The following is a 14,585-nucleotide window of genomic DNA, read 5'->3' as shown; positions in this document are numbered from 1 at the left end:
TCCCTACAAAAATGTTTTTAATTGTGGTGAGTCTAACACTTGTCCAGAATAGGAACCAGAGGTATTATACCAACATCCCAGTTCTGAAGTTTGGATCTAATTTGCATACTCATCACAAAAACCCAACAACTGATTCACTTTTGTTTACCACTGGGAAATCTAACAAGGCTGTTCATGCATAGATGGTTCCTAAGAACTGCATTACTAGTTCCAGTTGCCATTGCCTTTTATAAGCAATTAATCAGAATCACTGCAATTATGAATAAGTCTTGACTTATTTAATAGATATTTAATAGTTTTCTCTCTGCTGATACATTTTACTGAGAAGGAACAATGAATCAAATGAAGAGCTTCTGCTTGTATTGATGAGGCAAAAAGGAAATTTAAAATGTTAAAATTAAAAACTGCAATGTCATTGTTTGTATAATAATGATCATTAATCCTTTTAATGAAGCATTTCAGTCTTCACTTTTATGTTTTCTTTTTCTTTTGTTTTCTTCCTCCTCAAATTTGATGTTAAAAAATAGGATAATTACAATTAAAAAACCCCATGACATTGTATTCTATCCTTGGTGATGAGACCGGTGTAAACTCTGGATTTTGTGATGAAAGCATCTGTGCTGTGTATTTGTTTTGCCATAGGGGACCTGATCTGAAGCAGGTTGATATATATGACATACAAGCTGATGTGCTCTGGTGCTCTGATGCCAAGTGAGCTGGCTAATTCCCTTAATGACAAAACTGCAGACAGAGTTGAGGAAAAATCAACCCGGTGGTGTGGGACCAGCAAGAATCATTATTATAATGATAGTCTGCTCCAGTCGGCACTAGGCTTGGGTGGGATGGACATGAGAAGATTCAGAGTAATTGGCAGAGGAATCAGGACTTCTGGCCTGAGGCAGAAAACAGACGGTATAACTATACCCAAAGGAGTCCAGAACATGGTCTCTAGATTTTAGAAAGGAAAATATAGTGCTATTAATAACATTAAAGCATTTAAATTGCAATTAAATGTTATTTGTCTTAATGAGCCAGTTCTCACAGAGTAAGTGCCGAAATCCACAAATATAATCTTTGGGGAGAGATACAGAAAAGAATATGTAGTGATGTCTCCAGAGGGAGAAACAACTACCAAATTTAGGAGTCTACTTAATAAGATTGAGACTTGAATCTGACGTTAGTGCCAAGCAAATATACTTTTCACAACCAGTAGATAGAAAATTTTGACAACTAAATTTGAAGCTAAAATAACTAGAAGAGCTTGGATTTTTCATTAAATATGTGGGAAAATATGTAAAATATGAAAAATAAAATGTTCTAGAGAACGAAAAAGTAGTTGGGTTTGAATCTTTTTGAACTGGAGCAGTCATTGGAAAATGTGTGTGACAAAGTAGCAGACTTCAGAGCTAACATTTCCTACCAGCTTGGCTGTAATGGCAGTACAAAACAGCACAACAGAGAATCTGGCCATGACTTTAAAAAATTATTAGTAAGAAACTTTATGATAACCATTTATTTTCGTTCCTCCCCTCAGAAAGCTCTCTAACATTAACCTGATAGAGAATGGTATCAGGGATAATTCTTTGTGTTACAGTAAAACTCATTTGTACATAAGTGAAAAAGGAGATCAGTTTCCTTTGACAACTTTCCTTTCTAGATGACAAATCACTTTCTTTTTCTATGCAATATGTGCTAAACCACCTACTGATCTCAGAATGAGAATTCAGTTTGAACCTCAGATTATGTTAGATTGCTTTGTAAATGCAAAAATGAGCACTCCATTACAAGTGGAGTTTTTTGATATCTTTATGTATTTCCTAATACAATGAAATAAATACTTAAAGGTAATATTGTGCTCCAGTAAAGAACTGACTTGACTTATTCTGATTAGATATTATTTATAAAAATAATTATTTTTATAAAAATATTGTTTCTATAAAGACAATATATAATTAATAGTATCACTTGTGTTGTTTATTCATTTCCATTGACTGAACGACATGTATTATAGTAAATCTAAAGATCAGCTTTAACGAGCAGTGAAGATGAAATTCTGGACTATGTATGTGCTTGGATATCAGTAGAAGCAGGCTCTGATGTTATTTATACCAGATTATTTTTGCTGGCACTTTGATTAATTTCTGATATTCACCAGTCTCAGGAAAGAGCCAATTCCCAGCATAACAACTAAGAGAATGAATACCAAAACATTTTCAGACAGGCAGACTCTATGAAGGAACTAAAGATGTGCAACCAGGAATAATCATTACAGCAAAATCCCTTGCATAATTACAAACTGCTGGAAGCTATTGGAAGCCATTGTAATGTGAAAATATAAACTCACTGATTGCTAATTATATGGAGACAAAGTCAAAGTCAAATAACATACAACATAATACTGACATTACAAAAGATACTTTGAATACCTCAGGATGTAATAGCTCCAATTAAGGAAGAAAAAATATACTACAGTGAAAATATGTTGCCAGAAGCAGTGTAGAACTGGCAAATTAATGTCACAGAGTGTTTTTATTTTTGGTAGCCGTAAAATATTTATGTAAAATATATATAAAAAAATAAATTTTTAGCTCCCAGTTTAGCAAAGGACTTATATGACTACTTGGCTTTACTATGGGGTCATCCTAGATGCTGTCTCATCCATTTATACAGGAAGTGTCTTGTTGTTTGCAGCATGTCTTTTTTCCATCCACTTCTACTGTTACTTTCTAATAGAAAGGTTTACAATAGAGTATAAAACTCATTTGACCAGAGAATTTTACCGTGATGACTTTTTTTTTTTTTTCCCCCCTATACAGAAGGGCTTTTTAGTGGTTAAAACAAGAAGTCAAATGTAATAAGCATTCAGGATCAGCAATAAAATACATTAATGACAGATTAACTTACTTGACTTGTATAACTATATGTGACCTATGATAATGTCTGAGACAGCCTATACAGGTGGCATTTACATTGTGGGTCCCAGGAATACTTCCCCACCCACGTTTCCTGTATGTGATCAAATACTTATTACACATGAGGACAAGGTGTGGGCACACATCAACCTCCCCTCATTTCCTCTGGAGGAGACAAGTCCACAGAACAAGAAGGGAGATGCAATGTGCAGTAACAAGATCCTCCTTTCTGGGCAGCTGAGGAACGAGTTCACCATTGAATGCGTTTTTCTTGCCATCAGGGTACCAGAACGCTTTCCCATTCAAGAACTTCCCTGATTATTTAGCTAATGTAATAAATGTAGGTATCACTACCAAACATATTTCACAGCATATGATGATAATCTCTCAAACACAGAAATGGACAAAATAGTCAAATTTGTGAAAATCAATTTGGACGTTTTTAATGCCATGCAATTCCTTGATACGTGAAGCACAAAAGCGTAACTATAAAAGAAGTGTCAGCAAGACATTTAGGGTAATTTTCCACTTGTCTGAAGAAGACACCTTGGAGTGTTTCATAGTGTATATTATATAGCCAGTGGAGCTCAGAAATGTAGAGAAAAGGCTGCAGTGAAGAGAGAGATTTTTTTTTGTTTCAAGGCATTGTTTTGATTCAAGGCATTGTTAGCTAACCTTACCAACAGTGTTATTAGATAAAAATGACAGCATGAAACTTCTGGACCTCTCAGAAATGCAGTATATCACCTGTAGACACTGTGTTTTGGTTTCTGTTGTAGACCTTTGCCTGCACCACTAGAACTGCTTCCCCATACATGCAGCTCTTACAATGCTGACAAAGTATTTTATATGCTTGCTGTATCCTGCACTATTAGTTGCTTCTTATGTGTCTAGTAGGCCATTTTATAACACATTACTGATGGTGCTCTGCCTAATTCTAGACACATAAAATGTATACTGTATGTTAGTTTTCTCCTATAGTCAGAGGATCCAACCAGTGCTAAAGCTGTCATGTCACAGTCATATTATGAAAAGTATGAGAGCTAATGTCTTTAAAAATTAAAAATAATAAAAAAAATGACTCAGTGTCCAGAATTTGAAAATTTTCCTTTCTGTATTGCTGTTGGTTTTTTTGCATATTGATCTGTTTAAAGGTTAGAACTAAGCAGCTACTGCCCACTCAGTGTGGAGCACCCTCCAGATGGTGCAGTCAGCAAGCATCTCCTCATGGCATGAGATACCTCTGCATCAGTTCTGGTCTACCCAGCCCCGGGGAAGCCCAATACTTGGTGTACATTGGAAAAAACCCCGCTTTTACTTAATTCTTACACTTTACAAGAAGGAAAATTAATTCCTTTTTATCCATGCCTGGCAAGGAGTAGGCCCCCTCTGTCCACCACCAGCCTTTACTAACTGCGGTTGTTCTTTCACCTGGGTCCCCAACACAATGAGGGCTGCCCAAAGATGTTGAAAAAGGGGACACCGGCAAGACTTAGGGACTGATAACTTGTAGGTGAGAGGATATGTATTGGAAAGACATTATGGAGAAGGGGAAACAAACATGGATCTGTCCCACTCCAGGGAAAAAAAAGGGAAAATATTTTACTCAGGAATGAATCCACAAGTCATACATTTTCACTAGTCAAGCAAAGCACTAATCTATACATACCCAAGCAAATTGAGGTGAAAAATTTTGTAGGGACACCCCCATTAAAAACTTGGCAAAAACATAACTTGGAAACCATCTGCTCTGACTGCACACAGTATTATTCTAGACATTTGTGTCTTGAAACAAACACCCTGAAACCTTGTGAATGCATTTTTCCTAATGGAAGAGGACACTCTGTTACTCTTCTTTAAGTCTGTTTTGAAGATGCTTACAGTGTGAGTAAATTTTCTTGTCTTTCACAACAGTCAGAGTCAGCTTCAGTGCTGGTGTATGGTAGGCAAATATGTCTCTGCTAAAGACACTGGTATTTCATTAACATACATCAGGTTTTAATTTGGCTCAGGTTAGCATTTCTGACAAGATCCAGACATACACAGAAAGTTACATGGTGACTCTCATTTCATTCCAAACTAAATAACATTTTCTACCAGCAATAATCCCAGTGATTTCAGAAACTGTTTGAGAAGTTACCTATTATTCATCCCCAAAGGAGCTTGGCTTCTGTGGTTTTAAGTATTGTCAAAATAATGTCAAATCCCAAAATAGGTACATTTGATCAACAATTTTATTATTTAATAAGATAAAGAAATTTCTGCATAGCTTTATTAAGTCTCCAGCTAATTATTTAATCCAATGTATGTATATATGCATCTGTGTCACTGTATTGGGTTTGTGTGGCAAAGTTTTGGTAGCAGGAGAGCTACCGAGGTGGCTTCTGTGAGAAGCTGCTGGAAGCTTGCCCTGTGTCTGGCAGAGGCAATGCCAAGGCCAGGCCCATCAGTGCCAATGGTAGCACCTCTGGGATAACAAATGTAATAAGGGGGAAAAACTGTTGTGCAATAGCAGCCAGAGAGAGGAGTGAGAATATGTGATAGAAACAACTCTGCAGACACCAAGGTTGGTGAAGAAGAAGGGGAAAAGGTGCTTCAGGTGCCCAATTACCAAAGATTCCCAACCTGTGGTGAAGACCACGGTGAGGCATGCTATCCACCTGCAGCCCATGGAGGTCCATGGTGGAGCAGATGTCCACCTGCAGCCTGTGGAGGACCCCATGCCAAAGTGGGTGAATGCCTGAACAAGGCTGTGACCCCATGGGAAGCCCACGCTGGAGCAGGTTTCTGTCAGCACCTGTGGACCTACAGAGAGGAGCCCACACCAGAGCAAGTTTGCTGGCAGGACTTATGACCCTGCAGGGGACCCACAATGGAGCAGTCTGGCCCTGAAGGACTGTACCCTGTGGAAGGGACTCACATTGCCGCAGTTCATGAAGAACTGTATCCCATGGGAAGGCCTCACATTGGACAAGTTCGTAGAGGACTGTCTCCTGTGGGAAGGACCCCATGCTGGAGCAGGGGAAGAGTGTGAAGAGTCCTCCCTCTGAGGAGGAAGGAGCAGCAGAAACAACATGTGATGAACTGACTACAACCGCTATTTCCTATCCCCTTGTGCCACTGGGGGGAGGAGGTCAAGAAATTGGGAGTAAAATTAAGCCCAGGAAGAAGAGAGGGGTGAGAGGAAGGAGTTTTAAGATTTGGTTTTATTTCTCATTATCCTACTCTGATTTGATTGGTAATAAATTAAATCAATTTCCCCAAGTCAAGTCTGTTTTGCCCATGACAGTAATTGCTGACTGATCTCTCCCTGTGTTTATCTTGACCCATGAGCCTTTTGTTCTGTTTTCTCTTTTTTCTTTTTTCTTTTTTCTTTTTTCTTTTTTCTTTTTTCTTTTTTCTTTTTTCTTTTTTCTTTTTTCTTTTTTCTTTTTTCTTTTTTCTTTTTTCTTTTTTCTTTTTTCTTTTTTCTTTTTTCTTTTTTCTTTTTTCTTTTTTCTTTTTTCTTTTTTCTTTTTTCTTTTTTCTTTTTTCTTTTTTCTTTTTTCTTTTTTCTTTTTTCTTTTTTCTTTTTTCTTTTTTCTTTTTTCTTTTTTCTTTTTTCTTTTTTCTTTTTTCTTTTTTCTTTTTTCTTTTTTCTTTTTTCTTTTTTCTTTTTTCTTTTTTCTTTTTTCTTTTTTCTTTTTTCTTTTTTCTTTTTTCTTTTTTCTTTTTTCTTTTTTCTTTTTTCTTTTTTCTTTTTTCTTTTTTCTTTTTTCTTTTTTCTTTTTTCTTTTTTCTTTTCCTCTCTTTTATTTTTTTTAATCAAACTGTAACAACTCTAGCTCTCTGATGCAGATGTTGCTTCTGTTCTTATGTCAAGTTTAGCATGCTGCTATTCCATGTTTCCTGTATAAAAGAAAGCATTAGGGAAAATAGGAACTAGTAATCAAATAAAAATATGATATAAACCCCTGGAATATACTTAAAGCTTCTTTGACAAGCTATCTGAAAAATAGTAAATATGTTCGGAGTTTGGGGTTTTTTTGGTGAAATTAATTTTTAAGGATCGTATTTTAAAAACTGAAATCCCATCATGGAAGTAGGCAGACCATAAGATATTGTACAGGATAGGAATATATCCTGACAAGGATTAGTGAAGCACTGGGGAATGCTAGTGCTTAGTTCGTATTGTGCAAGCATTGTGTAATGTATCTGTAAGAGTTTTGTCAGTATAAAAGCACGTAAGCCTGATATTTAGAGAATTAGCAGGGAACATACTGAGAATAGTTTGTTCATGGCTATGGAATTCAGTTTTACTGTTTACAGATCTCAGTCACGCTCCTCATTTTCTTAGTGACTTCCACCTCGTGTTCTGTGCATTCTCCACAAATGCTGCTGGTTGAGTAATGGAAGTATTTGTGAACTTGTTTTTCAATTTGAAATCAGCTTTTCAGGTTTTACAGGCTGTTGGTTCCTTGTGTACTCAACCAACAGGGAAGTCAAGCTTTATTGTGAAAAGTGAATTTTGATGGCTTTGTACTATACTTTTTGCATTGAAGGAAGGGCAGGCTGACCCAGCTCTGTTTTACTGGTATTATCAGTATGAGTGGGCTTGCACAAGCTGGCGATTTTCTTTTTTTTTTTAATCTCTATCCAAAAGTTACTTATTGTAACATACATAGCATGGAAATAACTTTACAGAGATAAGAAAGAACTAACCATATCCCTTTCTTCTTCTCTCTGTAGTTTGTTGCTCAGCCCAACTGCCAGCAGCTGCTCGCGTCCCGCTGGTACGACGAGTTTCCCGGATGGAGGAGGCGACACTGGGCTGTGAAGATGTTGACATGTGTTGTGATAGGACTCCTTTTCCCGGTCTTCTCTGTGTGCTACCTGATAGCTCCCAAAAGCCCATTAGGGCTGTTCATCAGAAAGCCATTTATCAAATTTATCTGCCATACTGCATCCTACTTGACTTTTCTGTTCCTGCTGTTGCTTGCCTCTCAGCACATTGACAGGTCAGACTTGAGCATGCAGGGACCGCCACCAACCATCGTCGAGTGGATGATATTACCGTGGGTCCTGGGTAAATGTATTACTAAAGAAAATACAGTGAAAAGTGTTTTGACCTCTGTGGTTTTGCTAAGCATTCCTGAGGCAGGAAGATACAGTAGAGCATTCTGTAATGAATTATTGCCCTACCAAAAGGGGCAAACGGTCCATCTCCTCCAATACGTAGCAAGAATAGTAGACAACTTTGGAAGAGTTTAAAAATCCAATGTGTCGCCACAGTGAGGGAAAACAAAAGATACTTGGGGTTCCTTCCTGTGATGAAACAGTGCCCTAAAATATACATATTGATAATCTTTTTAATACCTATTTTCTCCAGGCCATAAATTGTTCTGATTCTTCTAAGTGTCCTTTTATTTGTTTGTTTGTTAGTCTACTTTTAAAAAAGGATCCCTTGGCCATGATAATTATTTTTCATGTCTTGGTCTTGACTGATATGAAATTGTAGAAGGAGGGACTTAGGAGTATTAGCTGCAAGAATTTGTTTGATTTCTCCATTTAAATTGTCATCACATGGACAAATTCATGCACAAACTTTTCTGAAAAGTTTTGCTGGGGTTTTGATACTGTTGCCTCTCCCAGAGCTTCCCGTTAATATACTATTTCTCCACTTTTGCAACTTTTCTCAAGCACATGGCTTTTTTTAGAGCAACCAAACTGACGAGGCTTTTGACATCATTGATCACATATAATTTACAATGCAGTGTTGAATTTATAATACACTAATTGGCAGTGCCTGATATTCCAGAGAAGAATGAGTCAGTGGCTTTTCCTGTATATGTTCCTCAGTAGAGCACTGCAGGAAGGAGGAGGCAGGGCTACATCTGTCTTTCCCTTAAGCAAATAAGCATGCATGACTGAAAACCCTGTGTACACTTACTTGTTGAGAACCTCTCAGAAGGACCTGCCTTCACAGATTAACTGCTTTCTGGGATTTTCCCCATGATAGCACAGTATAAAACAGTCCTTCACCACAACCCTTCACTATAAGGTGTGTTGTTCTTTGCTGGGTAAATATTGCTACTAGCATTAAAAAAGCCAATATCTAGTATTATTGGAAAGGAATTAATCAATCTGGCAGGCTGCTTAGAATGACATTTCCTACAGACAAGTCAGACTAACTTTAGTGGGTGAGATTCATATTTAAACATTAAAAAAAAATCTTCCAGTAGATTTACCCAGTTTTGTACCATCAAGAAATAAGAAACAAATATAAAAATCATTAGTTTGATATATTACTTCTTTAGAAATAAATGCCACAATGCTGAGGAGGAGCAGAGGGTTCTTCTGTGCTGTCTGATGCCCAAAGGACAGATTAGTAGCGTTTCTGACCATCCTTCCAAGATAGCAGGTGGTCAGCATCTCTCCAGTTTTCGCAGTATCTTGAGGCTGAAGGGTAATAAGAACAAATGCATAGCTGACACATGGACCTTGGCACACAAAAGTGGGTTTTATCATTAACCTATCTTTTTAAGGAAAGAAGTTAGAGCCCAGAGCAAAAGACATATTTTGTGAAGGTCAAGGGCTAGTTCCAGCTAAATCAGTTCTAAAATTTTGGTGACTAACTCCTCTTCAGAAAACATGCAGTGGGAAGAGGAAGAACCTCCATTACCTTTAACCTTTGACACTGTTGTTTACTTAGGAAAGGGTTTAAGTAACTCTGCCTTCCAAAGCACTTGTTTGAAGAAGCTGTTAACCCTGAGAATTATGACTATCAAGATGACTATCATTTCTAAAAGCGGCATTAATATTTGCAGTATATACTCATATGGCCAGATTATGCCAGTACTGCCTGTGCTGAATAAGCCCTTCCTCTGCAAGCAGTACAGGTCAAGTCAAGGGAACTGCTTGCATAAACAAATGTTCATGAGCATGAATAAAGATCAATAGTCAGATACCATGTGATCAAATAGTTTGTGGTTAATCTAGACTGTAATGGGCAGAGAAACTGTGCCTTCCAAAATCTTTTGCATCTAACATTATTTATTTTACACACTGATCTCTAGCAGTTCCTAACTAATGGTTTCCTGTAGTTCCAGTTTCCTGTAGTTCCATTTTTGTTTTTGCTGAGTTCAGGTTTCAGACCCTGTTTGCTGCAGTGCCTTAGCCCACTCAAATAATAAGGCCCCGGATTCACCCATCATAATCAGGCAATTCATTGGATACCCTCTATCATTGAAGCAGACAGACAAACATGTCCACAGGACACTTAAGCTCACAGTGTGTGATGAACATGTCTATTTCAGCTTTTTTTTTTTGTTTGGTTGTTTTTTTTAAGGAATGAATCTCAGCCAGGATCTGCTGTTTTCATATTCACATACATACAAACTGTGGTCTAGTCATCTTTTAATAAACCAGATAGTTTTATTAAGTCCTTATCAATAAGCTAAGGTTATTTTCTAGGCCACGATTTATCTCATCCCTTCAAATTATGATCCACAGTCATCTCATCCCTTCAAATTATAGTTATACATTATCCTTATAAAGAGTAAATTCAGCACTCCTGAATTACACAAAAGAACCTAAATCTCAGGTACATAGATATATCTTTGCATTTTCTGGATGTAAACAAAAAATGTTGATGTCTGGGACAAAACTAATGTGGCTCTAGGGTTACAGCTTTTCTCTGAAATTGGAAACAAGACCAAGTAAACCTTTTCCCAAAGCAAATGTTATCCTGGAGCAACTACAGCATGTCAAAACTTTTAACATTTTTAGACAATAGAATTCTTTGTTTGTCTTTCTCTTAATCAAAATAGCTCTGCATGCAGTTTGCATTTTAGTAGCTACCTCCCTTAAAATGAAGAGGGGAAGAGGAGCTCTACTTTCCAGGGTTCTCATCAGCATGAATTTCAGCCTATATATATTTCATAGAACTTAAGAAGTTTCAAGATTGTCCATAACGATCTAAGCTCTCCAATGATCAAACAGTAATTAACATTTGCCTACTACTATGTAATAGAAGGTTGAATGTGCATAATTAGCACATATTAAAAGTGTCACTAGAGTAGGAGGCTCAGAGGAAAAACCTGTACTGGGCTACATTTCCATGGAGACTATCAATTTTACGTTTAAAAAGTCTCTTAAGGAAACTTCTGCATTAATTTTGTCTGTTACATGAGTAGATGATTGCACAAGTGGTGTTACAGTATGTGGTGATCATCCATGGAACAAGTCAGTATAACAAAGCTAATGTTATAGTTTTAAGAAGAAGTTGTGGAAAAATCTTTTGGTAAGAAGAGTCAGAATCTCCTGTCCTTGCATTTAAAAAATAAGAAACAAGTTTTTGCTGGTTAGGAAAATTAATTTTGTTCTTTATATTAGCTTTTGATTCTGATATCTCAAGCATGCCAGGTGCTTCACATTAAAGAAACACAGACCTGTTTCTTATACTTGAGAATCCATGACCACTGAAAAAAGATGGAAAAACAAGAACTCCATATTGTGAAAAAAAGTGAGGAAGAACAATATTTTCCATCATCAAGTTCTCCATTCAGTTGCTGAGTGGCCTATGAGCATTATAACAGTGATGCAAAGGGGAAATTAAGTAAGGCCCAGCCTCACCCTCTGTGTGCCTTGACTGCAGCTCACAGAGGATCATATTGATCCCTACAGGCCTGCCATACTTGTTCTGCTCTAAATCCTAGCGTCAAACCTAGCAGTTACCATGCTAAATGGTCTTCCAGTGGGCATTTGGCTCACCAGGGAATGCTACAAAATTCAGAGGAGAAAGTCAACAATCAGAAAAACTTGGTGTTTAGTAGATGTGGTTAAAAAGCTCCCTACCAGTTCTTCAGGGTGGCTGCAGCAAAAAAACCTTTTTTAGGCAAATTTGTTTTGCTGCCATTTTTTCTCTTTCTGGGCATCTTTAAATGCTCACTCTAATATGTTGTTCAGAACAGTACCTGGATATGCAGCCTTACTGAATCTCTTTAACAATGTGTTCCCCATCCTTTCTGTCAGAGTGGTTTATACTATTGGAGTATGTGAATCTATAGAGAATGTGGGTGCTTGAGAATTGTGCAAATTTCAAACATTTGTGGTCAGCAAACTGATGGTGGGATGTATGGGAGTGTACAGACTTGTCAGTACTTAGCACAATGTACATCCAAACCGACAGCACAGCAAGATGCTTCAGATGAAGTAGTCATAGAGCTGACAAGTACACTGTGCATCATCTTCTAAATTTGGTCAAGAAAATTCTATGTAAAAAATTAAACAGTTAGTACAAATTGACATGTACCAAGGAGCAAATATAAAGGATAATATGGACAGCAAGATGAAACAGTATGTAACCAGTAGTGACAAATAAAGTGCAGAAGAAAATGGTCCCAGACAAAGCTAGAACAGAACAGAACTTCAGTCAGAAGGAAGGATAATGCAGATAATGATCGCTCAGGCCCATTTAGTCCAAACTATTGCTTAACAAAGACTGACTACAAAGATAGATCAGATTGCTCAGGCCTTTGTCCAGTCAAATTTTGAATTTCACAGGATGGATATTCTACTGCATCTCTCATCAATCTATGCCTGTGTCTAGCCACTGATGAGCTTTTTTACTGGTATCAGCTGGACTATCCCATGCCATAACATGCAACCATTACCTCTTGTCCTTCCGATGTGCACCTCTAGGACAAGTCTGGCTTTAGTTATTCATAAGTAGCAATTTCATTAGTGGATGACAAGCAGTAATATCCCCCCATTAGTGTCCTCCTGTCTAGGCTGAACAAACCCAGCTCCCTAAGCCTCTTCTTGTACATCATGTGGTGCAACCCCTTGTCACCTTTGTGGCCCTTCAGTAGGTTCACTTCAATCAGTTGATATCTCTTTTTTGTTCTGGATACCAAAATTAGATCCACTAATGAAGTTATTTATTTAAACATCAGGAGAGACAATTCTTGTCAAGACTGACTGACTCTTGCCCAATTTTTTACTCAGTACTGGACCTTTACTGGACCTTTTACTCAGTTACTTGTAGGTTTACCAGGTTTTAAGTATTTAAGATTAACATTTTATTTTGTTCTCTGGTTGTTGGTGGTGTTGGCTGACATGTGTCTTTGTGTGTTTAAGATTTACTCTAGAATGGTGTTGCCATTTTCAAAACAGAAGCCAAATAAAAATGGCTTATTTTGATTATGATAAAAAAGTCAGATTTTGTATTTGGGAAAACACTTTCAATGGTGCCGTGACCTCCAGTTAAATATGGGTAGCCATATGTATTTTTTGCTATTCTAGTAAAAATCTATCCTAAATTTGAAAAGCCTTTGTAAATGTGTCTTCTGCCTACAGTGGAGCTACAGACTGCTTTGGTTCCTGAATCCCATCCATAGTGTCAAACCAGTCATAATCACTGGCTCCTAGTCACAGTGGCAGAGATGTGATCTCTGGGCAAGGATGCCCCTGCACTGAGCAAACCCGGAAGCTTTTACTTTATTCTGCCTTCAGATCCTTTCCCTAAGTATTCAGGATCACACACAATTTAGGCTGAATGGAACAGTGCTCTGCCTATCTTTAATGGCCTTGTACAGTGTTTAAATAGAGTACAAAAAAAACACCCCAGGGAGTTATCTTCCTTAACCATGACTGTCTGAATATTTATTTTACATATACTTTTATTAGCTATGGAAAACTTCCCTCCCACAGACAGTCTCTTAGAGCTGCAAACAAGGACTCTGCTTTTACAAAGTAATATAAAATGATCATATATAGACAAGTATTCAGTGCAATCAGATGTTTTCTTGTGATTACAGTATTTTGCTGATGGAAGCAGGTTTTGGCAGGATCCTGAGATACTCTTTGGACTTCAGTCCTGTTTTCATTTGAGTACCATTGTGCTTGGTCCTCTATCATTCAAATATTTCACTTTTTAACATTGCAATCATATAGCTTGAGGATAAAGAAAATGGAAAAGACCTGCAGTGTGTGTGCAAAGCCTAGATTTGATGCCTTTGCTTCTACTAGGGGCCCTTAGTAAGGAGGCTAAAGACACCTGTTGGGTTGTCTTCTTTAATTCTCTCTCCTTAAGTTTCCCTTTGTCCCATTTTTAGCAGGAGTGGTGAATGTTTCATCCCCACACTGTTATTCCTGCCCTACTATTCTCCTGGGGTAGAGGTTCAGTCTTCCCTCGATCTGAGAAAAGGCAGGTTTCCTGTTCCCTGTGCAAGAATTTTAGCCATAAAGCTGCAGTGCCAAATATTCACACTACTCTTAGGGGATATAGTTTAAGCATTTCAGAAAAGGAAGATGTTTTGGATGCTGAAACTCAGTCTCATGTAGACATCTAACTGAAGCCCTGAGATAGGCTTCAAAGTGCTGGTGAAACACAGTGTTTGAGACTCATTCCTCTTTCCAGTTCCTGCTGTTCCTCTTGTCCAGGCTATCTTAGTACTTAGTGTTCATAGACTGTGGACCTCAGCTAGGCACTTGAAACTCAAAGTAAGTGTAAAATACAATTTATGGTGAATTTAGGTCTCTTGCATGGTGAATTTTACTTCCAGTACTATGTGCTTAATTTAGATATTGATGCCCAGAATATTTCAGTGACTAAACCCTTTCATGACACTGGGCTCCCAAATGTGAAGTTTAGATCCTCAGTATTACAGAATCACAGAATGGCTGAGGTTG

At 37.6% G+C, this 14,585-nt stretch overlaps 1 pseudogene; it reads left to right on the top strand.

The window, feature by feature from the left end:
* LOC104527901 (short transient receptor potential channel 4 pseudogene) overlaps positions 1 to 8,003 on the top strand; it is a 32,550-nt pseudogene extending 24,547 nt beyond the window's left edge.
* The last annotated feature ends 6,582 nt before the right edge of the window (positions 8,004 to 14,585 follow it).

The sequence above is a fragment of the Antrostomus carolinensis genome, unplaced genomic scaffold (assembly GCF_000700745.2).
Source record: "Antrostomus carolinensis isolate BGI_N321 unplaced genomic scaffold, ASM70074v2 scaffold13617, whole genome shotgun sequence".
Taxonomy (NCBI): Eukaryota; Metazoa; Chordata; class Aves; order Caprimulgiformes; family Caprimulgidae; genus Antrostomus; species Antrostomus carolinensis.
The sequence above is the reverse complement of the archived record's forward strand: the minus strand, read 5'-3'. Positions and strand labels throughout refer to the sequence as shown.